This window comes from Hirundo rustica, chromosome 8 (genome assembly GCF_015227805.2).
Source record: "Hirundo rustica isolate bHirRus1 chromosome 8, bHirRus1.pri.v3, whole genome shotgun sequence".
NCBI classification, from domain to species: domain Eukaryota; kingdom Metazoa; phylum Chordata; class Aves; order Passeriformes; family Hirundinidae; genus Hirundo; species Hirundo rustica.
The window spans coordinates 11,782,242-11,805,546 of NC_053457.1; the positions used below are offsets into that span (position 1 = coordinate 11,782,242).

Consider the following 23,305-nt stretch of genomic DNA (forward strand, 5'->3'; position numbering starts at 1 on the left):
AGTGACAGAAGTCCTACATATACACTCAGGGCTTCAAAATCCAAACAACTTCATTGAGCTGCATGGACTTTCAAGATCTATATGCAACAAAAACCTGAGTTAATTCCAAGAGGTCAGTTTCATTTTGGATCCCTACTCTGGCCTGATTCAAGTGCTTCCTTTTGTAGCACATTTCTTCAATACTCTCTTTCAAATCCATAAAACACACAGTCAAAACATTTATGACAATACAGATAGACACCTTCCAAACAACAAAACAAGCAAGAAAAAACAAACAAGCAAACAAATAAATTCAGGTCATGAGATGTTTGAAGAAGTAGTGGAATCAGGTTGTTATATTTTAAACTCATAACTTGTCACAGAAAATCATTTGTTGCAAAAAGCCCAACAACCTATAAATAGTCTGAACTATGTTTTCAACTGACTAATGCCTCAGGGATTTATACTCCTCTATTTTAAGTTCCACCATGAAAGAATATTTTTTTACATCATTAGTGCAAGTCAGAATATGTAAATATCAATTACTCCATGAACTACAGCAATAGTGTAATATCCAGTACTCTAAAATAGTTACTAAAAACTATCTGATTTGTTCATTTCACACCAGCAGTTTTTAGTTGCTGTGCCAAGCCTGAAGCAGAGAGCCAGAGAGTGGCCCCACTGCAAAGGCAGAGGAACAACAGGAACAAAAGGACGAGGAGAAAATGTTTCCATCAGGTCTGCAGCTGTTTGGGCTGCAGAGGAGGCCAGACTAACACCAAGATGTTCAAGTGACAACTCCCAAAATCAGGTACACTGGCAGGAACTGCATGAGACCTTAGCTAAATTCCTTATGGACATACCCTACACTGCCACAAAACCCCTCTGCTGACATCCTTGGGACTCCTCGGATGAACAAGAGGTACAAAGACATCAGCTTGTTCTAAACAGTGATGACTTTCACACTTTCTGGACAGGGAAGGATTACATATTTAGCAGTCCAGCAACACTGGGATGGTTACTACCCCTCAGTGAGCAAATGGACAAACCTTCATTCATTCCAGGCTATAAGGAATTACTCATTTTCAGCTGATTAACTCTTTCCAGGAATAGAATTATTCAAGGACCAACTTAGGGTAGTAAAATAGAGAGACAGGCATTTCAAAGCAAACATAAACAAGAAATGTGAAAAGAAAACAAGCCTATAGCTTTCAAACCTGCACTCGAGCTCAGCAAGTCTTTAAAGCATACTATTGAAAAGTTTTTCTCCCTAAATCCTAACATTTGTAAGATGCATTTATTCTCCTAGCTAATAGAAAACCAATTATTTTTAAAACTGCCAAGCACAGCCAACAACCAGTTATTTTGACTATAGATAAGTACATTGTTTACTGGAAAGTGCAAATTCCCAAGCTTAAAGTTATTATCTCTAGCAATAATAAAAGGGATAGTCACCCTGTCTGCTGTAGGCAACCTAAGCACCTAACTCAGAGCAACTCACCAAGCCAAAGTTCAACATCAGACACGCTTTTCTAGCCAAGCCAGAGGTCTTTTGGGGTGCAGGAATTAATTACAGCAAGGATCACTTCACATACATGTTGACTATACGGCTATAGTAAAGTTTAGCACTAACAAGAGACCTTGAGAAGCATTAAAACTCATCTGGATCTTTAATATGGGACTGATGTATTTGATGTATTTCTTAAGCCCACTAGAAGTTAAGATCCAAAAGCCTGAATTAGAAGCCCACCTCTCCTACTGGTGAACACTTTCCCAATGCCCTCAAAAAAAACCTCACCACCCACACTTTGCAGGGGGAAAAAAAAAACCAAAAACAACCAAAAAACCCCAAAACAAACAAACAACCAAACAAAAAAACCCCCACAAAACCTGAAGCAAGAACTCCAAAATACTTTTAACCTTCCCTTCCTAAGTAAGACAACACATTTTCTTTCAAACAGACAGCAAATAAGGGAACAAAGGAGACAACATCTGGGAAGAACTGGCTTCCCTTTCTTTGGAGATCTTAGACAAGAACATTGCTACTGACGACACCACCCTGCACTGTACAGGGATCAGGTAGTGGAGCTGTGTGTGGCTGTTTCATTCAGTTGCCACAATCTAACGACTGTCACTGGTCCACACCCAGCATCTGTGACAGCTGAATAGTACGGATACAATTGCACACATACAAACAAAAAACGACCTGCCAAGCAAGAATCACACTAAAATGTGATCGAATTGTCTCTTAGACAATTCTAAGACAACTCACGGCTGAGTCCCATCTCTGACCCATAACTGATTCCTGGTTTACCCCACGCAGGACCTAACATCTTACCAAGATTCTCTACTGAGTGCTGATAAAATCTGGAAGAAACACAGAGCAACAATAGAAGCATACACAGTAAATACCTATTGTTCTTAGGTTTGCTTGTCTACTTACATTCCCCCCAGTCTGGGGAACTGCCTGAAGGAAATTCAGCATTTATATCAACCACACCCACTTTCAAATAAACTGGCAAAAGTAAAGGGACAGCTCAAGTTTCAAATAGGTGAAAGTGCTGCTCGCTGAGGGGTAAACATGCAGCCTTTTCCCTTCCTTCCTTTTAAAAAGTCTTTTGCTACCTTAAAGAGAAACTCAAAACAAAATGCACTGCATACAGCTGACAAGTCTCTGCCCTTATTTCCAATTTTACATAAAACATTTAGAAATATATCCAATTAAAAACATGGTTCAAGTTAGTAAACATAAATGTATGAAATAAACAAAAGAATTACACTGGTGCCATTACAGTTGAATATTTAATATAACAGAAGCCTCCAACTGCAACTTGAAGCCAACAGAGAAGTTTCTACAAATGATTATATAGAGGCTTGGCTAAAAATAAATGAAACTTTCAGTTTCTTCAAGAGCCCTACTATTTCTGTAGTCACAATTAAACCATCTGCTATTTTCAATTATATCGCTGCTTTAACTAGAGCTTGCTTTTTTTTTTTTTTTTTTTTTTTTTTTTTTTTTTTTTTTTTTAATACCTCCATTGCTATCACAGAACTGGAATTAGGTTGTCTCTATCTTGGCTCTGATTAATGCAGTGCTATTGAACAGAAGTTCCTATGGAAGCTCCGCCTTCCAAAACTCGCTAGAGGTTTAGGAAACAGCATCACCTGTAATCTTCACATCAGACAGACTGCTTGGCTTGATTTTTTTATAGCAGATGAGGTTATGTATTTTACGTTGTTATCTAACGCTGTGTCTTTATAATTCTGACTACATAAATACCCCCATAAAATAGCTCCATCTCACTGCTGGTTTTGTTATATCTTTTAGTGACTTTTGACATTTCATGGAGTTTTCAGTCTAACAGTTCAAAACTTCTGTGAACTACAAATAATAAGCTAAAAAAGTGACAAACCATATTAATGAATATGATGGCTACTCCAGAAATTTTAAGTACAGCCATTTTGGTCTCTGACCTTATACTAAGGTCAGGCAAGAGAAAGGAACATAAATATAATAAATATTGTTGACATAACATCATTAGGCACTCAGCAGAAATGTATTGGGGACAGGGCTACAGGCAAACGTAAGTAGTGCTCAGTTCTAATCACCTGCTGCATCAGTGGGAGGAGAGTGGTCCATGTGACTCTTAGAGCAACCCAAAATACAGGAAATTACAAAAATAGCCAAGCTATGGGGAAAGCGTTCATACACTCAGGAATTGCAGCAACCATACACTTGCACTGGTTTTGTATTGTTTCTGACGTTACCATGGGTGTTCCAGTAACGTACTGACTCACCCCACAGAAAATAGCTGTATGCTGGGGGAGGTATCAGGGAATGAACCTCCCACCACCGACAGCAGCTGGGCTTTCAAGTGCATAACCTTCCTAATCAGCTCCTACATCAAAACACACCGCAGCAGCACTTTTCCTCCCTCTGGCTTGTCTGTTTGCTCTCCACACCTTCTACCCCAGTGCAGTCTGTCCCCGTTCTAGGCTGAGATGCCTTCCAAGCTTCTGCCACTCCCTTCAGAACGTTATCTCTCCACAGTTCCTCCTCAACAGGAAGAAGCTTCCAGGAACTATTATAACTATATTTTAAAAGAAAATTATATTCCACAGAAGTACTCCCTTACTGCCCAGAAACAGGATGGGGACAAGAAGGAACTGCTTTTCTGAATACGGAGAGGTTTGTGCTGTTTTCTGTCACACGTACAGCTACAGCACAGCAAGAGTTTGAAGAGTTTTGGTTTTAAGACAGCTAAAGACTTGAAGGCACTTAAAGACACTTAAGTGTCTTAAAGACATTTGAAGTACGTATGGTATAAGAAAAGGTAAAGTAAACTGCGAGCAGTTTAGAGAAAGGGGCCTCCGGGGGAAAAAAAAACCCAAAACGAGTACTGGTAATGACCAGCCTACCATCTTAGGCTGTTTTCTCCTGACAATTTCTCCTACGGACACAGGCAAGGACCGAAGTGCAACTACGACAGCGAAACACGTCCTCTCCTCTGAAACCACATTTCCCGAGGAAACAGGCGCTGCTTCCTCCCAGCTGCGGAGCTGCCGCAGGCCCTGACCGCCCCTCCGCCAGCCCCTGCGGCGCTGCCCGTCACCCCGCGGGCGTCTCGGCCCCTGCCGCCCCAGGCTCCCGTCCCCGCGGGGCCTCGGCCCGGCCCACGGCCCCGCCCGGCCCCGCCGCACCGGGCGGCCCTGGCCCCTCGCCCCCGTCCCGTCCCGGGGTCGCGCCTACCGCGGGTCCCGAGCAGCCGCCGCTACCGCCGCCCGTCCCAGGTGCTCGCCGGCGCTGCAAGGCGGTGCCGGGGAGCGGCAGGAGGAGGAGCCGCTGCGGCCCCGGCTCACTCCGCCCGCCCCGCCGCGGCCTCCGTGCGAGGGAGGGCCGGGGCCGGGAGGTGCAAAACCCGCCGGGGGCGGCGAGCCCGCAGCGGGGCGGTCCGGGCCGGCGGAGCGCGGGGAGCCCGGGGAACAGGCGGCAGTGTCCCGGGGGACAGCCGGCAGCGGGTGGAAGCTGCACAAGAGGTTTGACCAAAAGTCGGCTTCAGCGACAGGCCCATTTTATAAAAAAAACCAGAACACACAGTAAAAAAGGTAACTCCACCCGTCACGAGGGCAGCCTGGGCATTCCTCAAGAGCACAGCGTGGCCTGAGGGACCAGGTGACACGGGCCAAATCCGGGAAGCGACGGTTCAAGTCAAGGTTGTAAGCGTTCAGCACGACGTCGGATTTAAACCGCAAACCACCCCTGACTGTTCTCACCGGGAAATTTCAGGAAACGTGCTTTCCAGACAAGGTGGTACAGACCCCCCCCATTCTATATATAACATACTTTTCCTTAAGTGAAAGTCCACAAAAAATCAAGACGAAGGAGATTGTTCACGTCCACCTTTTCTAGTAGAAGCACTAATAGCTAAAGGCTTCAATAAGCGTCTTTTTTTTTTTTTTTTTTTTACATGCATTCTTTAAAGATGAGTGAAGTTGCTCACATGGAAGCATTTAGAGAGACAAACCAAGATAATAATAATAATAAAAAAAAAATAAAAAGGGCTAGTATTTTCCAATTAAATTTCTTTTGCCAAGACACTAATCAAAATAGCAAACACAGCATTATCTAACTGAATCACAGCATTATACAATTTGGGTGGGGAATGAACTTGACTGTGCAGCTGGGAATTTTGTGAACAGGGTCCAGAACCTCCTTTCCAACACTTGCTTCTCTAATATGTATACTTTGTAACAGGAAATTTCATTTAGAATGAAACTAATTTGGATAGATATGTTTACCCTCTAAGAAGAGCATCCTGTCCATCCACCAGCTTTCAGCAGAGGGCCCAGGCTTTTTCTCCTCCATACAACTTTCACACACCACAATGGCCAATCATTGAAATACAACAGCTTTGACTGAACTAAAGAAAAGAGATTGCCATTTTTTCCCCTCTCCCTCATCAAAATTTTAATTTGCACTGCAGAGGCCAAGGCTGCACTCATGCACTGACAACAGCTACATTTAAAGTAGTCTAAAGCAGGTGAGTAGGTATATTTGAATATAGGAACAGTGGTTTAACCCCAGTCAGCAGCCAAGCCCCACACAGCCTTTCTTACTCCCTGGCCAACAAGATCAGGGAGAGAATGAGAAAGGTAAAAGCCAGAAAACTTGTGGGTTGTGATAAAGACAGTCTAATAGGAAAACCAAAAGCCATGCACACAGGCAAAAAAATACAAGGAATTAACTCTCCACTTCCCACAGGCAGGCAGGTGTTCAGTCATCTCTAGGAGGACAAAACTCCATCACACATAACAGTTAAACAGTTGGAAAGATAAATGCCATCCCTCCAAATGTCCCCTCTGCTTTCATATACTGAGCACAATGTCCCATGGTCTGGAATATCCCTTGGGGTCACCTGTGTCCCTGCCCAACTTTTTGTGCACCCCCAGTCTCTTCACTGGTGGGGTGAGAAGCAGAAAGGCCTTGGCTCTGTGCAAGCCCTGCTCAGCAACAAAAAAAAAATCTCTCTATTATCACCACTGTCTTCAGCACAAATCCAAAACACAGCCCCCCACCAGCCACTGAGAAGAAGATAAACTGCATCTCAGTCAAAAGTAGCACATTAGCTTATTATGGTATAAATTAGGAATTTATACTCAGATTATCTTGAGCCTCACTGATAAAGACATTTCTCATTAATAGGCAAAGCTAAACACCAACACAGGTTCTGATGCAGAGCATAGCCTGATGTCCACTATGCAGGCAGATGAAGGAATGAAGATATGCCCAGAGCAGCTCAGGTGGAAAGAAGGCCAGGGACCTTTGTCCTCTGAGTCTGCTAGTATTGCTTCTCTTGGGAGTTAAACTCCTTGCCCCTGTGTCAGCCAAAAAGGTCCACATTAGCTCTAGCACAAGAGTTCTGTTAACCAGAGTAGCTCTGACTGAAACAGGTCAGGAGCCATTCAGAGGAGCTGCTACCCCCACCAGGTGAGGACACGGCATCTTCTACAAAGCATTATTTCTTCTTCCAGCAGGATTTGTTAAAAAAAAACCCCCCCAAAAAAAAAAACCCCAACCAAAAAAACCAAACAAACAAACAAACAAACAAAAAAAAACAAACAAACAAAAAAAAACCAAACAACAAAAAAAACCACCCCAACAACCAAACCGAACTCATATTTCTATAACTTTAGTACTGCTATTTTTTCATGTAGAAAAGCCCTTTGAGAATCAATGCCTAGGCTGGAAGGGGTGTATGAGGAAGCTTGTACTGCTGCAACCAGCCTGGTATTCATTCCAGACCAGGTTGTGCTCACTTTGAAGTCAATTGCAACCATCCATGGGTTTAACCAAGGTCTAGATTTGGCTTACTTCTATGAATCCCTCTATTTATCCAGGCTCAGTCTACACCTTTGATGCTGCATTCATAAACAGAAAACTGGAATAGCTATGGCAGCATATGGAATATTCTTCTGACAAAGAAATCATTGTATGGAAACTTCACTACCTGCCGTTTTCAGACAGTCAGGGACTGAGACATTTGCTTAACATATTTTATTTCTGGAAATTTTTCCACAGGAATGATAACCTCTGAGCCCATACTTTTTGGGACCTCTGGTTGGAATAAAAACCTTTTCCTGCAAAAACTGCTAAGGGCAGCACATGTACTTGTCAACATCCGCCTAAAGTTCCAGAAAGCCTACCAGCAAGTTTTAGTATCTTTTTATTTCCCAGCCTCTTGGGTTTTAATATTTTAACTGGTATTTAACCAGGACAGAACCCCAAAGCATCACATGCTGTGCAATTGAGCAGAGGTTTACTTTTACTCAGATAAAAAATTTCACTCTGTATTGGCATTTCAAACCAAATTCATACGGCCAGTGATGCTTGGTGTTGCGATAGGTGAGGGTTTGCGTGTCATCTCAAGCACAGTCACACTGCTCTCTGACATTGTGCCGATACTGACCCAGTACCAATTGAAACAGAGAAGCCTTTGTGGCAGAACCCACGGAAATCACAACAGCATTTCCTGCAAGCATTGCATTTTCCTAGTGACCCTTCCAAGCTTATGATCTCCAGCTTTGTAGTTTTCCAAGTCAATTTGTGCCATTATAACACACAAACCAGAACCAAGTGGTGGAAACTAGTACAACAAATCATCCACACTCTTGATTTCAGAGGTACTGTCTTCATAATTTTTCCATATTCATTTTACAGCATTTCATTTCTATCACTAAAATATTCCATTGTTGAAAACTCAAAAAAGAAAAATCTTGAGTGTTTACACAGTAAAAACAAGCAGAAAATACTAAAGAAAACTTCAAGTAAAATCTGCAAGTATTATAACAGTCTGTCAGACAGTCTAAGAACCTCAAGTACCAGTCAGTGGGAGGGACATTTTTGGGAGTTCTAGCCTGGAACCCAAATGGTCCAGGTTACCCCAGAGGTCTCCTGCATGGACTTGATTAGGTTCAGAGCTCTGAAGATACACATACATAGAGCCTACATTCATTTTGAGCCCTAAGGAACCAATACACATCATTTGTCAACTCTCTCTTATGAGAAAGGGTGTTCTCTCACAGTCATGCTGTTGCAGTTCACTTTCTTATAGTCCTATTAGTTAACCAGAGTAAAGAATAAAGTCCTATTAGTTAATAGGACTATGGAGATTTTAGAAAGACCTTTACCTGAATCCTTTCACCCTGCTTTAGCCACAAAAGACATTTATCTTCCCTCCTTCCTTTTTTACTGCTCCTGAGCATTCTGTAGGTTTTATACTTAATTTTTTTTGCACATAGTTTCTAACTCCATCAGCTTGCAACTCTTCTGTGCACCTGTTTTCCTTCTTTATAACTGGGCCTTCAGTTAAACCAGACCCTTGCAAGACAATACCATGTATTTGGATTTGCCCCCTCTTGCTTGTTACTCCACAGGTTCTTTGTATATGCCAGCATATTAGACTTGAAGATAACTGGCATTTGATGGTAACAGCATTATCCTCAATCTGTGTTACACTCCTGAGAAAATTTTACGGCTTAAAATCCATTGCTTGGAGGCAGGCTTAGCTGAAATGACTTCTGCACTCCGGCTTCATTTCCACAGTGCATTTGTGTTGCAATAGGAGACGGCAATGTTTAATGTCTGCACTGCCACTAGTCTGGAATAAAGGTAATACAGCCTATGGCTCGACTTGCTCTATGCTGAGGAATGCAACACTACAGCCATTTCATAGCTGGGCCAGGATTTGTGATGGACTGTACAAACTCTGTTATCAAAGGCTATCTGCCTTAGACCTGGCTAGGTCTCTAGCATAAAAGATTTTTGGTGAAATAATTTTCCTGCATGTATCTTGCATTTTCCCTCAAACCATCATGCTGTCAACTTTGATCTGTGAGGGTGTCAATCTGAGCACCTTCCACTGTTACTAAAGGCATTCAAATTAAATTAAGAGTGAACTGGGGGGTTGAGCATGCATTTGTTTGTAAACCATTACCATTCACATGCAGCAGAATATAGCATTGAAATAAACATTTTCATCGAGGAGTAACAGATGGAAGTGGTTTCGTTTCCATTTTGTATTAACAGAAACTTCTCATTAAACTCTTGAAGCATTACAGTTGGATAGCTCTGTGTTTTCCTGCTTGGTGGGCACAGCCTGGCTGACTTTGGTGGGCTGACACTTTGCCACACACACTCTCTTAGAAGTCACTAGTTCACCTCTTTACAGATCAGATTTCCTGCCATTTGTTTAGATTTTCTGCTTTGCATTTTATCTTGTGTAAAACTGAATTCTGAACTCTAATCAGCATTTAATTCTAAGTACCAGAGTTAGCCAACAGGAAAAGGAACTCACAGAAACAGACTGAGCTGACTCTGGCACGCACACACTTCACCTGCACCTGCAGAGTTCAAGTTCCCCGTATGGGGAAATAGATAAATAGCTGCTAGTACTTTTAAGTGCTGCTGAATGTAATTCAGTTGGTTGACTGGAAACCCTGTCTGAATGCATTCTGGATGAGCCATTTATCCCTATGTGTCAGCTGTGGCAATTTGTAATACCATTCTGAACTGATTGTTTCATTATTATAAATGACATTCCAGCCCCACAAAGTTTCTGGGTGGAACTTAGTATGATGTAAATACAAATATCTACCTACCTATTTTTCTCTCCTCCAGGAAGCAGAGAGCAAAGCAACTCAGGCATTCAGCAGTGTAAAGGGTTTTCAAGCTATTAAGAGAAGCCATTATTGTAGGGTTAACCAAAAAGTTTTATTAAGGAGTGATTTAATGAGGATGATTAAACAGTTACTAAACAATGACAACAAGGTGGTCAAACACCCTACTACTTACCACACTTTAAAAATTAAAGTAGCTTGTGTTGAGTATGCTTTAGATTTAACATGAAATGTCACTTACCTTGCTGTAGATTCCAGATGCCAGGCAAGGGATCTCTTGACCTTGAGGAGTGATCTTGGGAGGCACTCGTGCTCAAGGGGTGATCATCACTGTGCAGCCACTGCCACGCAGGACAGCTCAGGTTGAGGCTGCACATATGTCTAGTGTAAAGTGATTGCAGCCAAACTCCTCTCTGGTGGCGGCCACAGAGGTTTTACATATGTCTGGTCTCAGTTCAGGCTGGTCCTGTTAACTCCCAGAAAGACCCAAATTCTTTAGGTGAAGAGACACAGCTCAGCATAATTTCTCAGGGTTTGCCCAGCAGGGCTGGCTTCAGCCAAGCCCATTTGTTGGTGATGCCAACAAATGGTGTACCACTGACTCAGAGCAGGTGTGCCCATTACACCATAAAATACAGGAAAGAATTTGGGAAAGAAATATCTCAATTGTTACATGCCCTCACTCTGATGTAACTTCATACTTCTGTGTCACAGCAATGGTTCTGTTGTACTCCTAATAGAAAAAGGTGGGATTTGGAGTCACTCACAAGCTCCATTTAGCCTTGATCCTGGCTTTGACACCTTTTAGCTCCTCCTATCAGGTCATGAACCCCCAGCTTTTTACCTTTACTGTTCTGCTCACTAGAACTGAACCCTCTCCTGTATCTGCTGCTCTGCTCTCCTCACCTTTAAATCCTATGTCAGAATACACCACATTGAACTATTCTTCTTTTCCTTCATCTACTATATGCCTCTCTTTCACATGTGTGGTAATTTTGTGAAGAAAGGAGCACCTATAGCTTACATATATATTAAATACATCAAAACTGTCATGGGGCTGAAAATACGACCACTCAGTAAACATCAAGGTCTGGGTAATTTTAGCTCACTTTGGGCCTAGTATGTGACTTTAGCCTGTACATTCTTCAAATTCCCTTCCCTAACACTGAAAATTAATATCATTAATCAATCCTCAGTGTGATGGTATAAAGCAAGAGGACTACATAAAAATAAATATCCTACATGTACAACACTTCTTTGTAACTATCAGTCAGAATTAAAAGGCTTAATAAAAAATTCTCAAGACTACAAAAACCAGAGATCAAACTGTAGTTAAAAGTGTAGCTTTTCAGAGGTTCTGATCATCAGTGCCTGTGGGTAATTTATGCACAGCAAGCTCTGAGGGGCTTCTTCACCTCACTATAATGATGTGGGTCAGCACCTCCTCAGACCATGCCTCCAGCTGTAGCATCCCGCTGTGGCAAAACAGTTCTTTGGGACATAACTCTTGGAACATAATAAACCAAGTCTCATATAGAGAAGTAGCATAATCTTCCCATGACTCAGCCCTGACTCACCGGGAGCCTTTTCCACATTTAAGGAAAACCATGTCATTCAAGCCATCTTTAGCACAGATGACCTTTTAAGCGAGATTGCTCAAAATGTTTTGCAACTATTAATTAAAGCAAGCACTGAAAGTTTGCCTTTCACAGGTGTCCCAGCCCAGCCTTGCTTGCAAGTAAGCACCCTAACCACAGACTAGGGATCAGATCCTGAGAGAGCTGAACACGGTATTTAACTGAAACCGAATAGAGTCAGATTTGTGTTCTTGGTATTGACAGCAACGAGGCAGCATTTGTGTAAAAGGAGGCAAATTCAGATCTGAGTAAGCGTTTTTCCAACAAGTATTGCCCACCTAGCCAATACTTCGAATCAGCACATACTTGGCTCTCGTTCCAGCTGCAGGGAGCGAGAGTCTCCTGGCGGTGTGGGAGGGAGCGCACAGTGGGGCAGGCTCGGGTGGCACCGGTCCCCTGCGCCCAGCACCCCTACAGCCTCCACTGCCCGCAGCCCTGCGACACACAGCCTCCACTGCCAAGGAATTCTCTTCTCCTCTCTCCAGCTCAGTCACTCCTAGGTGATTACAGCTGGCCTCAAATGCACTTTTTTTTTTGGTTTGGTTTGGTTTTGCACCCCTTATCCTTCTTTTGAACCCTGCAAACCGCCTTTGATTGCAGTTTTAAGGAAAGGAGCCTCATTGCATCCTGACCTAGACTTTCATTTTCATATTTAGAAGCAACAACAACAACAAAATTGTTATTTTCTACATAGCAGCTGCCATCAGCAAAGCCTGTTAACTGAGGTGGCTCAAAGCACAAAGGAATGACAGCTCAGTGCTAAGATGTAAGATTCAGAACTTCAGTCTATTTTTATACATTCCATGATGAGTCAGAGCCCTCTCCTAGAAATATAGAAAAGCACTTTTTCTTTTCTTAAAATAGTTGTGCTATTTCACCTCAGAAATACTTAACCCCCATAAATACAAGCCACTGCTATTCCTGCTTCCTTCAATTTAAATTTGCTTATACAGCAGAGAATGCAAAAATGTTTTAAGAGAAAAGATTTAACAGGGATGCTTAGATGTAAATAGACCCGAATGATGCAAGTGTCTGAGATCACAGTTCAGCTGCAGATTGTGGCTAGTTAGTTTTGTTTGTTTGTTCAAGCACAACATCATTAATCAAATTGCTGAGATTTCACAAAGCTAAAGTATCCCAGGAAGATACACGGCCACAATAATTCTTATTTATCTCACGGTTACCCATTGATTTGCCAACAGAGGGAGTCCTCTTACTGTCTAGCAAAGCTCTGTGGAAGTGACGGTGTCCCTGCTGAGCAGCTATCATCGCACCAAGAGCAAGGATGGAAAAGGTTTGCAAAACAGAGTCACCTCAGGGTATTTAGCAAAGCAAAACATGGGGAAGTATAAGACATACAATCGCTAGAAGTGCACTCGAGGATTCAAGTGGCTGTTTCTGTCCTTACAGTGATTATATCGATGGGCAGAGCTATGAAATATCTATGAGAGTAGTTACTCTTAAATACATTGAGAAGAATTATACCACATAAACATACAGTACCACTACGCCTGCAAATCAAAGTTTAACTGTAAAACTCCTTTGAGTTTTTTCCTATTGTTGCAGTCATAGCTCGTCAAACAGCAACTATTCAGGCTGTGGTTTGGAGGAAACAAAATAATTTTTAAAAACCCAAAACAAACAAACAAAAAAACAACCCTCAAGACTTTCTTCTACATTGTGATTTCCTTAAAGGATCATGTAATTTTAATCCCAACTGAACTAACTTGTATACAGTAAGACCTTCAGAACTTCACTTGCTTTTTCATCACTGAATAAATCAAGTTTTCTTGTGAACTATGAAAATGTTAATTTAGTATTTTATAGTCACTGTTAGGATCAACGGTTATGGTTATGCTTAGCACTTACTTGAAGTGGCCTTATGACTTGATGAAAGGACTTCAACAGCTGATCTGATAATGACATGAATCATGTTCCAGATTAGCTTGGATGCTGCATTTTAGTGCATTTAAGGAAAAAAAAAAGGCACAGAAGTAACATTATACTTATTACATCAAAGTAAACACTTTACAACTACAATGTATTGTCACCGAGACACACAAAGCAGTCACACGCAGACAAGAGATTTTCGCAAGGCAGAGGTCCTTCCGAACCAGCTCCCAGCTGAGAGAGTGGAGAGAAGAGCCCCTTTGTTTATTTCTTACTTTTTATACATTTGTGGGTCTAGCAGAAGATTGGCTTTTTGGGGTTTCCACCCCTCAGCCTCAGTGGCCGGACGAATTGTCAGTTACAATTGTTTTCAGGTTAGAAATATGCAAACAAAGGACAGAGAATGAAAAACAAAGGATTTGTTTATGTTACATCTGTGAGAAAGGTAGAAAACTGCTCTTAATATTGTACAATAACTAAAAAGATCTGACTCCATTTAAGAAAATCAAAAGGCTCAGAAAAACCAGGGTAACAATGTATTGCCAGGGCTAATGGTTTCGTGAAATATTAAGTAACCAAACCAAGAACTGAGCAGCAATCAAGTATGGTGATTTACTAGTAGTAGCATAAGGACAAAAATATGAGATTACAATCACATCTGTGTGACAGTAGCTCCTTCCTTCTCACAGAAATTGCCATTTTTATGGTAGTCAAGGCTGAAGTGCTCATGAAACAACTCCTAAACCTCTGGGGTTTTTTCAGCTTGATATATTCCAGCGAGTCTTTTAGAAAAATAAAAATACAAACCCAGTGATACCTGCATCTGTTCCACCCTCTTTTGTCCTTTTACTGGGGCCTGGATTTACACTGAAATTCCAACAGCAGACCTAACCTCAACAATTATCTTCTAAAGTGAGTTCAGGATAGGTAAACCAGTGCCAAGATAACTCAGAACTGTAACAAAATTGAGCCTAATTATTGATGGGAGTAAAACTGAGATTTTTTTTCTTCATCATTTTCAAACGGGTAAAGTTCTTTGTTTTCTACTTCTTGTTAACACTGCAAACAGATCAGCTTTGCAAGTTTTGGATGTCTGGTCATTTTAGATAAACATTCCAACCTTTTAAGTGTTTACAGACTAAACTGTAGAGCTAAATGTTTATGTTGCACTGAATAACTTCAGCTTTGTATTTAACAGAAAGACTGCTAAAGTAATATTGTTTCAATCAGTAGGTGAAGACACATGCTACTGAAATAACCAAAAATTTTAAAGGAAGATATTAGTACTAATCTGTCCTTAGTATTTAATACATCTCTATGTAGTAGGCTCTATATTTAGTATATATAAAACTGACACAGTTTACTAGGTTTCTAATTTAAAACCCATTCCCAGACTCTTCAAAAACAATTATTACAGCCTTTAGTGTCTATGAAAATTAGACTGTAGCTTTTTGGGTTTCAAATAGTATGTTCCTCTCCTAATTCTATTTTAATACAAAATAAATCCTTGGCCACGTTTTTCAAGGAACATGGCCTCAAATACTGGCCAGAATAGGGTTTGGGTCCTATTATTGAACCTGTGTAGGGCAAAAGTTTACCCTGATACATGCAAAACTAAATAGAGCAGAGAACTGGTCTGATCCAGAAAAGAGAATTTCTGGACCAAAATATCCATTCTCAATCAAATCTCTTCTCAGTTTTAAATAATGATCTAGCTGTTGCCTGCTAAGATTGATTTGAGTCATTGTCTCTCGCCTTGGTATTTACATTTTTCTTACTCTTTGGGGACAGCAACAGTATCCAATAATGTGTGTAAATCTGAAAGTATGTCATTCACTCCAAAATACCACTTTGCTTGCAAAATGAAAACAAGCTGGGGTAAAATATTGCTTCTAAGAAGAAGAAAAACAACATGAAGAGAGTTTCACAGTGGCATCAGCTTGCAGGCTGTGTTATTCATTCTCAGCTGCTCATGTAGAGACCTTCCACGTTAAAGCAACACAATGCAGACGAGGCTATTTCTTAACTCCTGTGGTTAACTTGTATGTTTCCATTTCACTGTGACTTTTGGCTGGATGTGTTTTGCACAAGGTCAGAAGAGTTTGCCCTGGATCGGCTCCTCTGGGGATCATAGCATTACACGTTTCCTGTTTTGCACACGACAACACAGTAAGCTTTTTCAAAGACACAAGCGGTATGCATAAGCCTTCTGAGCAGAGCTACTACTGTACTGCAAGAATGAGACAGTACAAAGGAACGAACTCTTGACTGAAACCTTTCCCAGCTTTCTATCAAGTCCTGAACCAGAATTCTAGCCCACTGCTCAAAGAAGTTGAATTCAAAGAGCAACCACGACAGGGTTTAACCTGGGTTTTCAAATCCCTGAGTGTAAAGTAATCAAATACAGCATTTGTGTTTTGTCTTTTGTCCATTGCTTAGGCAAGTCAGTTTCCACTGTGTCAGAGAAGTTGCATTAGCACTTGTCAAGTCTGCTAAGGTGAAGTTACCTGAGATTCAGAACAGATGAACCTTTCTAATGAACCCAGAGGCAATCAGGCAGCACCTTCTGAACCAGCAGATAAAAACTGGCATCACTATTCCTTTTTCACTGCTTCACCAATGCTTAAAACAGCTCCTTATCCCAAAAAATTTTCTGAAAGTTCCAGATTGTTTAGGGGTTGAACCATATCAAGCAATTTACAGTAACTATGCTGTGTTGAAGATACATTTAGTCTTTTCAAAGGAACTAACACCTGCAAGAGTTTTCTGTTAATATGTTGTATTGTAAAAGGATCTTTTTAAAGAGATGGCAAAGGTAAAAGCATGAAAATTACAAAGGGAAGTGTAAAGGAAATTACTATCAAGAAACACAGTTTTGGGATTTTCTTAACCAGTTCAAGTGGAGAAGCAATATAGATATCAATTTTAAAGTCCTGGTGATGATCTACAAAACTGAGGAGAGTGCTGTAATTTTAAGATAGTTTATATCAGCCAAGTATCACTGAAATTATACCTGAAGGCTTGACATAGATCTCACTTTTTCCAAGACTGCTGGAAACATAGTTCAAACCAGAACAGTGCATTCCTCGTGCACATTTCTATTTGCTGTCCGGCCACAGAGCATCTTTGGAGCTTTGCAAAGATAAGAAAGAAATTGTCTGAAATGGTCAGGTTTGTCCTGACATGATGTTGAAATAATGGTATTCTCCATACAGGAAAAAAAAAAAAAAAAAGAAGGTGGACTTTTGACTAATTGATAGAATCCAATAATCCTCAAAATTGGGACTGTTATTCATAGTTCACAAAACTTTCCTGTGAGAAAATGCTTGCAGTATGTGGGACAGAACAGCAGGAGGGGATCAAGGCAGCCTTCGTTTTTGGGAGCTTCAGCCAGCAGGGAATCCCAGGCATACCAGGACTGAGATGGAGGCTGCTGTGTTCTGCCTCCCCTCCGGTGATTTCTGCATTATTATCACCCCAAAGGAAGCTCTGCCTTGGAGGAGCCTGGCTTCCCAGCTCCTGCAATCGGGAATGGAAAGCACTGACAAAGATAAGCCAGAAACAGGGCATTGTCCTGCAGGATATTTGGCATCTAAACTTAACATTTGGGAAAACAATTCAAAGGAAGAATTTAAGAAAATATATAGAAACATCATAATTCCTTTCTGGTAATTCCAAGGATTCTGGCAACACAGTGTTTCCCCAGTAAGCCAGCAGCCTGTTCCAGCTACAAAGACAGACCATCTCACTTCACACACAGTGAAAAACAGGTATAGAGAACAATCTGATGCCTGCTTGAATCCCTCAGTGAGATCTGTGGAGGCAGATTCATGGACAGTGTGCAGGGGCTGCTTGCATGAAATTCAGTACAGGACTGGAGCTGAATTCTCTGTTCTGTCAGCTGTTGGTAGCATGCAAAGCCCCAGCTAGTGAGCTCAGATCAAGCCTCAACTGGCACATGCTCACCACTTAAAATAGTACAGTCTGGCAAGAGATTGTAAAAAGGCAAAGATACACATGTTATAAAACCTAATTACCACTGCAGCCCGTGTCGTGGCCTGCCATCGCACACAATGCCTGGTAAAGGAAAGGTTTTATCCAGGACTGTGACAGCTCAGCATGGTGACTTTCCACCCCGGAGTACCCTGAAAAAGTATATCAAAGGAGAGATTTCTATTTTCCTACAATTAAATATTTTTGAAGGAGTGAGATTATAGATGTTAAAAATGGGGAACACATACAATTGATTCATCTAGCTGCATTCCATACCTAAACAAATCTGATCTCAACTGTGCATTTATGTGTGCTTCAGCCAAACTACTCTGTATGTGAAAAAAAAAAAATCCACTGCCTTCATCTTTGCAGTCTCATAGTGTTCACCATCAACAGCGTAGAGGAATTTCCCTATTCTGACTACAACCTGATGGTCTCTGTTATGCCACTGTTTAATTACTCCAGAGTTTGAGTTCACCAAGTATTTACTGTAGTATTTGAATTCTCTGTAGGGGGACTTCAGTTCTTTGAGGTTTTGAAAATAATTACATTCTCTGTTCATGGCTCTACTAATGTACTATATGAAGTGCTGCTCTGCACATATTTTCCAAATGCAATAACTGGGTACTGACTACCAATTCAATGGCCAGTTTTGATCACTACCTTCTGCACCTACAACCCCAAGCTTGCATCATATATAGTTCCTTGCCAGAACCTTGAATAAACCTGTGTGTGCTATGGATTTATTGCCACACTCCCATATTTTTTAATTTCTAACTATCCTTCCATAAAATAATGACACCATATAAGATGCATGATCTATGGCAAAGAAAATTTTTAATTTCATATTCAGGGATCGCATTTCCAGTTATTTCTCAGCCCATTCTAACACTTACAGTTTCTCTAAATCTGGTATTATATAAATATTGTACTAATGTGCTGCTCCTATTTTCTTTTACAATAGGCTCATGATGTACATTCAATGAATGTGTTTAAATCAGTAGTTTATCTATGTACACGAGAGTAAAACAAAAAAAAGATTAAGCATTTGTTCAGTGTTATGCCCCACTATGCCTTGCATTTGCAATCTATTGCTTCTAACCCTGAGTTCAACTCTAAATTTATTATACCCTAGGCTTTTAAAATTTGTTTGAAGCTTATCAATTGAAACTCTACAGTCCTAATAGTGGAAACTTAAGAAACAATCTACTTACCATCTGTGTCAAATTAGACTCTCATGTCTACCTCAGTGGCCAGAAATAGAAGAACTGAGCAACTTCATTTTTAAAATCCTTTTCCTAGGATTTGGGGAAAAGTTGGGGGAAGGTTTTAGTAGTTCAGCCACTTTACCAGATACAGATTATTAACAGGAATTACTTGCCTTCTTTTATATATATACAATTTATTTTTAAAATAGTCGAGTATTCCTATTAGCTACTAGTGTCTAAGAGATTGACATGAGCAAATCACAAAAAACTTAAGCTGACTTACATTGGTAAGAGAACCTCTTCAGAATATTCCACAAAACAGCAACTGATGTGTTTGAAGAAAGTTTACATTCAAAATTCACTTGGATTTCTAGTTAGGAAAGGCCCATTGGAGTAGGGAAACTCTCCCCTCAAGATAACCCTTTAACAGGCTCTTGCTTGAAAAATGAATATGCAGAGGGATAGGAATAGAGGGGCAGAGAATGCCTGCTTAAAACAAGACAAAATAGCAGCTGCTACTATGACTGCAATGCACTTCTGCTGGCAGGGCAGCTTTAAAGTTGCAAGGGACTAGAAAGCACTACTAGCTTAAGAAAAATAAAAATAAAACCTCTAATACAGTGCCTAATTTTGTGTGTTAAATTTTAAATTCTGCTGGATGATCAGCTGAACACAATGAATCAAGGACAGGTTAAAGAGAAGCACAGAAGATTGAGATGGGATTTCAAGCAAGGTTCTAACTCTACTCCCAAAGGCAAAGTGAGCCCTTACTAATCCTGTCCTTAATAAATTATCATTTCAATTGACACAACTACTGATCCTATTACTGCTTAAGCACAAAAGCCACTTTATGTATGTAATAATTCCACAAGCCCTGAGATTTCCATTCAACAGGCCATCTAATGTCCGCAGTTCAAGACTAGGGCACAGCACTTCTGGCAGAAAAAAAAAAAAAAATTAAACAGAAATTTCAGTCTCCAGCCTAATTGCACTAAACTGATAATTAACTGCTTAACATGGTGTGTAATGAAAGGTGGAGGGGAAGGTGAAAGAGATGACTCACCTCTGCTACAGTTTGATAGCAGGAAGATTCCTTTAGAACCTACAGATTTATGTAGGTTGTTGGTTGAAAAGGAAACATTGTGTGGATTTCTATGAGGCCTCTGTGAGAGGCAACAAAAGTTGTCCTTTCTGAGAAATGTACCCTGAATGAGAATATCTCCTGCTGGACTGCTTGGACAAAGAGCTGGGACTGCCAAAAGCTGTGGAAAGCTGCCAAAGGACGAGGAAGAAAATAGAGCAACAGAGAAGTGCTAACATTTTATCAACAAAATCTTTAGGGTAGGGAAAGGCAAACTTATAAATACCAACACTCACCGTATGTGAACACCCTGGAACAGGAAAGAGCAGAAATTCCAGCTGGGGAGCACAGTAAAAGATTTTGCACAGGAAATGAGGAGATCACATTACCATCAAAATGTTGATTTTCAGAGAGGGCCAGATAGACAATAAAACTGTTACAGTCCTATAACTCCTTTTAATACTGTGAATAGTAAAAAATGTAACATCTAACCTGCAAGAACCCTTATGCATCACCATCTGCAAACAGCAGGAAATAGTCACACTCTTCACTTGCTGAAGTGGGATGCAGGCACATCAGTCTACAGACATTTTCAAGTAACATTTTGCTGACATTCACCAACATCTGAGCTTTGTTCAATCATTTCCTGGGTTAGAATAAAGTTTGTATCAACTGTTGCTTAAAGAGGATAAGGCAAAGCAATTAAAACTCCTATGGAGGAGGACTACGATCTTGCAGCCACCCAATTGTTATGAATATGACTTCAAAAGTAAACTCAGATTTTTTCCTCCATATCCAAGATAAGTAGAAAACCCTCAGAAAATCTGCACCAGCATATTTCCAGAAAATATAATCAGTGACATAGTTCTGGTGAAGCGAGAGACTATTTAAGTTCTATCCTCAAATAAACTGATTTCTCTTCATCCAGCAAGCATTCTCACATTTTAAAGGAATATCTTCAGGGATCTTTCTGTTCTCATGTAGTCAGGCCTGACTTTAACAAGAAGTTACACCTGACTGTGGAAACTGAGCTGCTGCATTACTGCCACAGAGAGATTAGATATTACTAAAATTAAGATCGTGGAGCCACATGTCATGCTTTGCAGCATAGTTACTTCTCTCATTACAATCTTTAGCAGATACTTCTTCAGTAGTATGCAATTCAGTGTAGCTACACAGAGTATATGCCTATGCATTTGTATATGCAGATCCATTCTATATTCCAAACAAGTGTGGCTGTTACCATATATACCTGCTATTTGCGTTGTAATTTTAGCATTAACTGCACATGACTAATGGTACCCTGCTCTATTGTTTGGAAGATGCATCTATAAAATAATAAGAAAAAGTGGCACTGCTTTATTTGCATGATTAGTGAAAGCAGTTCTGTGTAAGGATCTCTTGATTACCACAGGCTGTAGAAATTCCAATAAAAAGCATTCAGTAGCTGGCACTAAACTCTACGTGGCAGTAATGTACCAGCTCAGGCTGTACAGCCAAGGCTTAAAATAGGTAGGGGGATTACATGACGCAGGTGTAAATGAGAAAGATATTAAGACTTGACCCCGTGAAGCATGAGAAAAAGAAACAACCTGTGAAACAAATTTAAAGAACTAATGTTATACCACAATTTTAGGAAGGCATGTCCCTCCCTCTCCTGCACAACTAGCAAAAATTTCCCTTCATCTTTCTGAGAACGTATTCATGCTTGCTACAATCTTAAAAATCTACTTATATTTTTGTGGTCATCCTGTCTGGCTTTGTAGAATCTTTTGGAGGAGAGCTCTACAATTTTCCACCCTAAGACATCTGATAGCTGCACTAAAAATAGCCCCATGGCAATTCCTCTGTTGAAGATACACCTACTGGTATGTGTCGTGCTCATCATAGTTTAGAATCCTCTTGGACACTCAAACTACTGCTGATGCCCCAGGGGCTGGAACAGAATGAGTCTCAGTGTGCTCTTTAAACAATCATTAATAACTTATGCCCATAATAACCCACATGAGAGTGTATCTATTTTTTGCATGTCAAGTATGTCAAACTTAGTGTTCTCTGACAATGAGGGCAGAAGGACGATGCAAACCAGTGAGTGAGGAGAGGGTATGAAGAACATCTTAGCATTGTTTGCACAGCTGTGGTGTCATTTTTTTCCCCTTGCATTACATTTTCCAGTATTCTTGTCCCAAGCAGTTAAATACTCCACAAATATCAAACAATTTACCTCTCATAATTCATTAGGAATCAAGAGTTATAAGAGCTAGGCAAAGTCCTGTTTCTATGGATAACTGCTCATCTTAGAGAAATGTGAGCTAGTCTCTCACTAGGCTTTTTCCTGAAAACCACCTCACCAAGGCTGCTAGGATGTACAGTAGGAGCTCAGGTACCTCAGCAGAGACCTCCAGAGCTATGGCAGTGAGCTGCTGTTGCAGCAGGAATGCTTCCTGACAAGCTCTGCTTTGTAGTTTTTTCATATGCATCAAATAATTGCATTCTGTGTGTAAGGGATATCAAATATTATAACAAAATAATTAACAGCCTTGAAAAAGTGCAGCTCTAAAACTTAAGTTTCCTTTTAGGAAGCTCTGTAGTATCTAGGTGCTATTCTGATAAAAACATCTATCAAATTCTGGAGAATATAGGCTTACATTTCTGCACTGCTCTGTGAGCCAGCTCTTTCTAGGTTATTGCTTGAAAAGACATTCCTGCTTTTTTCCAACCTTAAAATGGAATTTCTAGAGCAAGTAAATGGAATTTAAAAAAAATAGAATAAAAATAATCAGTCATTATTCTATATTCAAGCATTCAAATTAGTCACTGTGTCACAAATTAGACATCTGCGGTCTTGCTTTTCTTCTTATGTTTTCAGCAGCATAATTATTGCAGAGATGAACTTTCCAAATGGAAACCTACAGAACAGTCAGGTTTGGAAAAGTCTAGCCCATTTTCTTCTTTCAAACAGAACTTTTTAAAACGTCTTATTGAAGAAACAGGGAAACTGAGGCCACCTCAAAACATGAGCAAGAACCGAGCTACTAATGATACTGCCCATGAGTTAAACTGCCATGAAAAGTAATATGCACCAAAGTCAAAGAGAGGAATGGAGTAGGTAGGGTGAGGGGGAAGCATCTTGAAAAGTGAGAACATGTTTGATAGGATCTTCCCCTAAGGGGTAGAATATCATTCCTCTACCCTGGGAGCCTTCTGTTACTCCTTTCCAACTGCTGGCTTCAACCTCAACTCAAGTCCTGTTATCCCTGTGTGTACAGTTTTGGTCAATTTATATTCTAAGGGTTGCCTTGATTCAACATTTATAAACATGACAATGTTATAAACCTAAC

The 23,305-nt window shown here is 40.6% G+C and overlaps 1 protein-coding gene across 4 annotated transcripts in view; it reads right to left on the reverse strand.

Moving 5' to 3' along the window:
* Window positions 1–23,305, reverse strand: part of ANXA11 (annexin A11) — a 70,516-nt gene that overhangs the window by 16,195 nt on the left and 31,016 nt on the right. The window contains exons 1-6 of one of the 4 annotated variants that reach the window (XM_040070558.2): window positions 19,947–19,982; window positions 18,890–18,973; window positions 17,720–17,827; window positions 13,662–13,745; window positions 10,397–10,621; window positions 10,138–10,208 (exon numbers count right to left, since the gene is read on the reverse strand). The exons of 1 other annotated variant lie outside the window; for it this stretch is intronic. The gene's annotated coding sequence lies outside the window, so the exon portion shown is untranslated. Of the gene's footprint in view, window positions 1–4,729; window positions 4,843–10,137; window positions 10,209–10,396; window positions 10,622–13,661; window positions 13,746–17,719; window positions 17,828–18,889; window positions 18,974–19,166; window positions 19,285–19,946; window positions 19,983–23,305 lie in introns of those variants that run through there. 2 more of the 4 variants (XM_040070559.2, XM_040070557.2) reach the window with 2 other exon arrangements.